Source organism: Leptodactylus fuscus, unplaced genomic scaffold (genome assembly GCF_031893055.1).
Source record: "Leptodactylus fuscus isolate aLepFus1 unplaced genomic scaffold, aLepFus1.hap2 HAP2_SCAFFOLD_575, whole genome shotgun sequence".
In the NCBI taxonomy this organism is placed as follows: Eukaryota; Metazoa; Chordata; class Amphibia; order Anura; family Leptodactylidae; genus Leptodactylus; species Leptodactylus fuscus.
In genome coordinates this window covers 26020-32804 of record NW_027440606.1, presented here as the reverse complement: position 1 = coordinate 32804, position 6785 = coordinate 26020, and positions in this window count along the sequence as shown.

The window sequence follows — 6785 nt, the reverse complement described above, 5'->3', positions numbered from 1 at the left end:
TACAGCTGTGACAAACTGATATGGAGAGGCGGCCTTAGCACCTTGTGGGGCTCCACCAGCGCCTCCCATGTTACATTGTTGTTTCCTGAAGAGACCTCAGTACAGCCAGTCCCTTGGGTGTTAATGCTTGTCCCTGATGTCCCATAGGTAAAGGTCGCAGAGATAGTTTGGAGGTATGTGAAGGCCGGGGACTCCTTATCTACAGCTGTGACAAACTAATATGGAGAGGTGGCCTTAGCACCTTGTGGGGCTCCACCAGCGCCTCCCATGTTACAAGAGACCTCAGTACAGCCAGTCCCTTGGGTGTTAATGCGCATTCTTGTCCCTGATGTCCCATAGGTATAGGTACCAGGGATATTTTGTGTTACCACCCTGTGAACCCATAAGAAACGCTACCATCTTAAAATCTCCAATAACGTCCCAACAATGAGTCGCATATTTCAGCATCTCCAACAAAGTCTTGACGTTGTTATTGTCCTCCTCTAAGTGTCCGGAGTGAGCCAAAGGAATAGACGGATTCTTGTTCCCATTCTGGAGCAGCACAGTCTTTACACTTCCAGATGAGCTCTCTATAAATAGTCGCCACTCTTGTGGGTCAAAGACAATCCCAATTGCAAGGAATAAACCAGTGAGGTTGTGACAGTAGCACGGACCGTCACGATTGCTGAAGGAACTAGCTAACGTTCGGTGCCGGTCCACAACTTGAACGCTTTCGTCCAGAAGGTTCCACCACTTCAGTCTAGATGTCAGCAGCTCAGCATTGGACCTTGTATCCAGTCGTTGAGATCCTTCTGATTGGGGTAGAATCTCTCCTACTGACACTATAGACTGGATCAGTTCCATCTTATTGTTCACAATCTGATGTGCCCCTGTCTTCTGCTGATGGCGGATATCTTTCAGGAGGTGCAGGTATGGGGAGCCCAGTCTGGTACTGGAGCAATTGATGATGGGATATCTGGATACTCCACAGGAGAAGCATTCTTGCCACTTTGACATTTGGAAGGATTGACCATGCAAAAGTAGCAGTGGACCACAATGAGACCTAAATAGCCTCAGGCCTGCCCCTGATCCCGACCCCAGAAGTGCCGGTCCTGGAAACTGGAATTTCTGCATACTGAAGAGAAGGCTCCCGGCCTACCCCACGCTGGGACCAGCTGCCAATCCGGCACTGGACACAGAGTGGGCCCGGAGCCTCCGTGCAGCACAGCGGAGGCCCTGGACTGTCCTAACAGTTGTCTTTCCTAGCTGTTGTTTCGAAGCGCTTTACTCCACCACTGGCTACGCCCACCAAGTACCATATAGATTGCAGACAGAAGAGTCTAGTGCAACCTGCAAACCCCCCTCCCCCGCCTCGTACCGCACCCCTAGCACAGATCTCCTGCATTAAGGGAGTCAGAGATTTCTGAATTATTGGCTCCTGCAGCACGGACTATCTGTCTAATTTACCCTCAGTACCATATCCTCTCCAACTACAGGCAACACGCCAAACTTTGTACATCATGGGCAGGCTCCAGACACCGGGGTCTGGAGGGGGACAGAAAAGTTTGTAGGACAGTCTAAAAGGGGACAGAAGGGTCTGGAGGAACAAGAAGAGAGAGGAAATTGGAGGTGACAGAGGGGTCTGGTGGGAAAAGAGAGGTCTGGCAGCAGCTTACTCTACTCTTTGGTTGTGAACAGTCTGGAGGGTCTGGATGGGGGCAGTAGGTTCTGGAGAGGACAAAGGTTTGACAAGGGCTTGCTCCCCTCTCAGCTGACAAGACATAATGAATTGTTGGCCATGACTTGCCTGCTGTGTACAGACCAAGCGATCACCACTCCATCTAATGACCCCTCTGGCTAAGCTGACAGGTCCATCTAGAGAATCCCACCAACAATCACTATCTACTGATCCAACCTTCACAAGCCCAATCTGAAGATCCAGAACATCAACTGCCCAATCTAATAATCCAAAAATAACCTTCACCTGTCCCTTATGAAGATCCAGAACGCCAACTGCCCCATCTAATAATCCAGAACCAACCTTTACCTGCTCCATCTCAAGATCCAGAACACCAACTGTCCCATCTAATAATCCAGAACCAACCTTCGCCTGCTCCATCTCAAGATCCAGAACACCAACTGCCCCATCTAATAATCCAGAACCAACCTTCACCTGCTCCATCTCAAGATCCAGAACACCAACTGTCCCATCTAATAATCCAGAACCAACCTTCGCGTGCTCCATCTCAAGATCCAGAACACCGACTGCCCCATCTAATAATCCAGAACCAACCTTCGCCTGCTCCATCTAAAGATCCAGAACGCCAACTGCCCCATCTAATAATCCAGAACCAACCTTCGCCTGCTCCATCTCAAGATCCAGAACACCAACTCCCCCATCTAATAATCCAGAACCAACCTTCACCTGCTCCATCTCAAGATCCAGAACACCAACTGTCCCATCTAATAATCCAGAACCAACCTTCGCCTGCTCCATCTCAAGATCCAGAACACCAACTGCCCCATCTAATAATCCAGAACCAACCTTCACCTGCTCCATCTAATAATCCAGAACACCAACTGCCCCATCTAATAATTCAGAACCAACCTTCGCCTGCTCCATCTAAAGATCCAGAACGCCAACTGCCCCATCTAATAATCCAGAACCAACCTTTACCTGCTCCATCTCAAGATCCAGAACACCAACTGTCCCATCTAATAATCCAGAACCAACCTTCGCCTGCTCCATCTAAAGATCCAGAACGCCAACTGCCCCATCTAATAATCCAGAACCAACCTTCGCCTGCTCCATCTAATAATCCAGAACCAACCTTCGCCTGCTCCATCTAATAATCCAGAACACCAACTGCCCCATCTAATAATCCAGAACCAACCTTCGCCTGCTCCATCTAAAGATCCAGAACGCCAACTGCCCCATCTAATAATCCAGAACCAACCTTCGCCTGCTCCATCTAAAGATCCAGAACGCCAACTGCCCCATCTAATAATCCAGAACCAACCTTCGCCTGCTCCATCTCAAGATCCAGAACACCAACTGTCCCATCTAATAATCCAGAACCAACCTTCGCCTGCTCCATCTAAAGATCCAGAACGCCAACTGCCCCATCTAATAATCCAGAACCAACCTTCGCCTGCTCCATCTAAAGATCCAGAACGCCAACTGCCCCATCTAATAATCCAGAACCAACCTTTACCTGCTCCATCTAAAGATCCAGAACACCAACTGTCCCATCTAATAATCCAGAACCAACCTTCGCCTGCTCCATCTAATAATCCAGAACACCAACTGTCCCATCTAATAATCCAGAACCAACCTTCACCTGCTCCATCTAATAATCCAGAACACCAACTGTCCCATCTAATAATCCAGAACCAACCCTCACCTGCTCCATCTAAAGATCCAGAACACCAACTGTCCCATCTAATAATTCAGAACCAACCTTCGCCTGCTCCATCTCAAGATCCAGAACGCCAACTGCCCCATCTAATAATCCAGAACCAACCTTCGCCTGCTCCATCTCAAGATCCAGAACACCAACTGTCCCATCTAATAATCCAGAACCAACCTTCGCCTGCTCCATCTCAAGATCCAGAACACCAACTGTCCCATCTAATAATCCAGAACCAACCTTCGCCTGCTCCATCTAATAATCCAGAACCAACCTTCGCCTGCTCCATCTAATAATCCAGAACACCAACTGCCCCATCTAATAATCCAGAACCAACCCTCACCTGCTCCATCTAAAGATCCAGAACACCAACTGTCCCATCTAATAATACAGAACCAACCTTCGCCTGCTCCATCTCAAGATCCAGAACACCAACTGTCCCATCTAATAATCCAGAACCAACCTTCGCCTGCTCCATCTCAAGATCCAGAACACCAACTGTCCCATCTAATAATCCAGAACCAACCTTCACCTGCTCCATCTAATAATCCAGAACACCAACTGCTCCATCTAATAATCCAGAACCAACCCTCACCTGCTCCATCTAAAGATCCAGAACACCAACTGTCCCATCTAATAATCCAGAACCAACCTTCGCCTGCTCCATCTCAAGATCCAGAGCACCAACTGTCCCATCTAATAATCCAGAACCAACCTTCGCCTGCTCCATCTAAAGATCCAGAACGCCAACTGCCCCATCTAATAATCCAGAACCAACCTTCGCCTGCTCCATCTAAAGATCCAGAACGCCAACTGCCCCATCTAATAATCCAGAACCAACCTTTACCTGCTCCATCTAAAGATCCAGAACACCAACTGTCCCATCTAATAATCCAGAACCAACCTTCGCCTGCTCCATCTAATAATCCAGAACACCAACTGTCCCATCTAATAATCCAGAACCAACCTTTACCTGCTCCATCTAAAGATCCAGAACACCAACTGTCCCATCTAATAATCCAGAACCAACCCTCACCTGCTCCATCTAAAGATCCAGAACACCAACTGTCCCATCTAATAATTCAGAACCAACCTTCGCCTGCTCCATCTCAAGATCCAGAACGCCAACTGCCCCATCTAATAATCCAGAACCAACCTTCGCCTGCTCCATCTCAAGATCCAGAACACCAACTGTCCCATCTAATAATCCAGAACCAACCTTCGCCTGCTTCATCTAATAATCCAGAACCAACCTTCGCCTGCTCCATCTAATAATCCAGAACACCAACTGCCCCATCTAATAATCCAGAACCAACCCTCACCTGCTCCATCTAAAGATCCAGAACACCAACTGTCCCATCTAATAATCCAGAACCAACCTTCGCCTGCTCCATCTCAAGATCCAGAACACCAACTGTCCCATCTAATAATCCAGAACCAACCTTCGCCTGCTCCATCTCAAGATCCAGAACACCAACTGCCCCATCTAATAATCCAGAACCAACCTTCACCTGCTCCATCTAATAATCCAGAACACCAACTGCCCCATCTAATAATCCAGAACCAACCTTCGCCTGCTCCATCTCAAGATCCAGAACACCAACTGTCCCATCTAATAATCCAGAACCAACCTTCGCCTGCTCCATCTAATAATCCAGAACACCAACTGCCCCATCTAATAATCCAGAACCAACCCTCACCTGCTCCATCTAAAGATCCAGAACACCAACTGTCCCATCTAATAATCCAGAACCAACCTTCGCCTGCTCCATCTCAAGATCCAGAACGCCAACTGTCCCATCTAATAATCCAGAACCAACCTTTGCCTGCTCCATTTCAAGATCCAGAACACCAACTGCCCCATCTAATAATCCAGAACCAACCTTCGCGTGCTCCATCTCAAGATCCAGAACACCAAGTCACCAATCTAATAATCCAGAACCAACCTTCGCCTGCTCCATCTAATAATCCAGAACGCCAACTGTCCCATCTAATAATCCAGAACCAACCTTCGCCTGCTCCATCTAATAATCTAGAACGCCAACTCCCCCATCTAATTATCCAGAACCAACCTTTACCTGCTCCATCTCAAGATCCAGAACACCAACTGTCCCATCTAATAATCCAGAACCAACCTTCGCCTGCTCCATCTCAAGATCCAGAACGCCAACTGCCCCATCTAATAATCCAGAACCAACCTTCGCCTGCTCCATCTAATAATCCAGAACACCAACTGCCCCATCTAATAATCCAGAACCAACCCTCACCTGCTCCATCTAAAGATCCAGAACACCAACTGTCCCATCTAATAATCCAGAACCAACCTTCGCCTGCTCCATCTCAAGATCCAGAACACCAACTGTCCCATCTAATAATCCAGAACCAACCTTTGCCTGCTCCATTTCAAGATCCAGAACACCAACTGCCCCATCTAATAATCCAGAACCAACCTTCGCCTGCTCCATCTAATAATCCAGAACACCAACTGTCCCATCTAATAATCCAGAACCAACCTTCGCGTGCTCCATCTCAAGATCCAGAACACCAAGTCACCAATCTAATAATCCAGAACCAACCTTCGCCTGCTCCATCTAATAATCCAGAACGCCAACTCCCCCATCTAATAATCCAGAACCAACCTTCGCCTGCTCCATCTAATAATCCAGAACGCCAACTGTCCCATCTAATAATCCAGAACCAACCTTCACCTGCTCCATCTCAAGATCCAGAACACCAACTGTCCCATCTAATAATCCAGAACCAACCTTCGCCTGCTCCATCTAAAGATCCAGAACGCCAACTGCCCCATCTAATAATCCAGAACCAACCTTTACCTGCTCCATCTAATAATCCAGAACACCAACTGCCCCATCTAATAATCCAGAACCAACCTTCGCCTGCTCCATCTCAAGATCCAGAACACCAACTGTCCCATCTAATAATCCAGAACCAACCTTCGCCTGCTCCATCTAAAGATCCAGAACGCCAACTGCCCCATCTAATAATCCAGAACGCCAACTCCCCCATCTAATAATCCAGAACCAACCTTCGCCTGCTCCATCTAATAATCCAGAACGCCAACTGTCCCATCTAATAATCCAGAACCAACCTTCACCTGCTCCATCTCAAGATCCAGAACACCAACTGTCTCTGCTTCACACGCTCTTAGTCTCTTCTCTGCAGACTGTGCCTCTTTCCCAGTCTCTTCTCGGCAGACTATCCCACCTGCCCCCCCACCACCTCACCTTTAATACCCCCGGCTCACCTGTCACATTTTGGTTTCCTCATTAATATTCATGAGCCTGTTACTGAACTGACCAATAAGACAGCACGTGTGTGAGAAAGGAAAAAGGTGGGCGTGTATAAAGGGACCCCGCCCACTGCCTGATCCAGCCA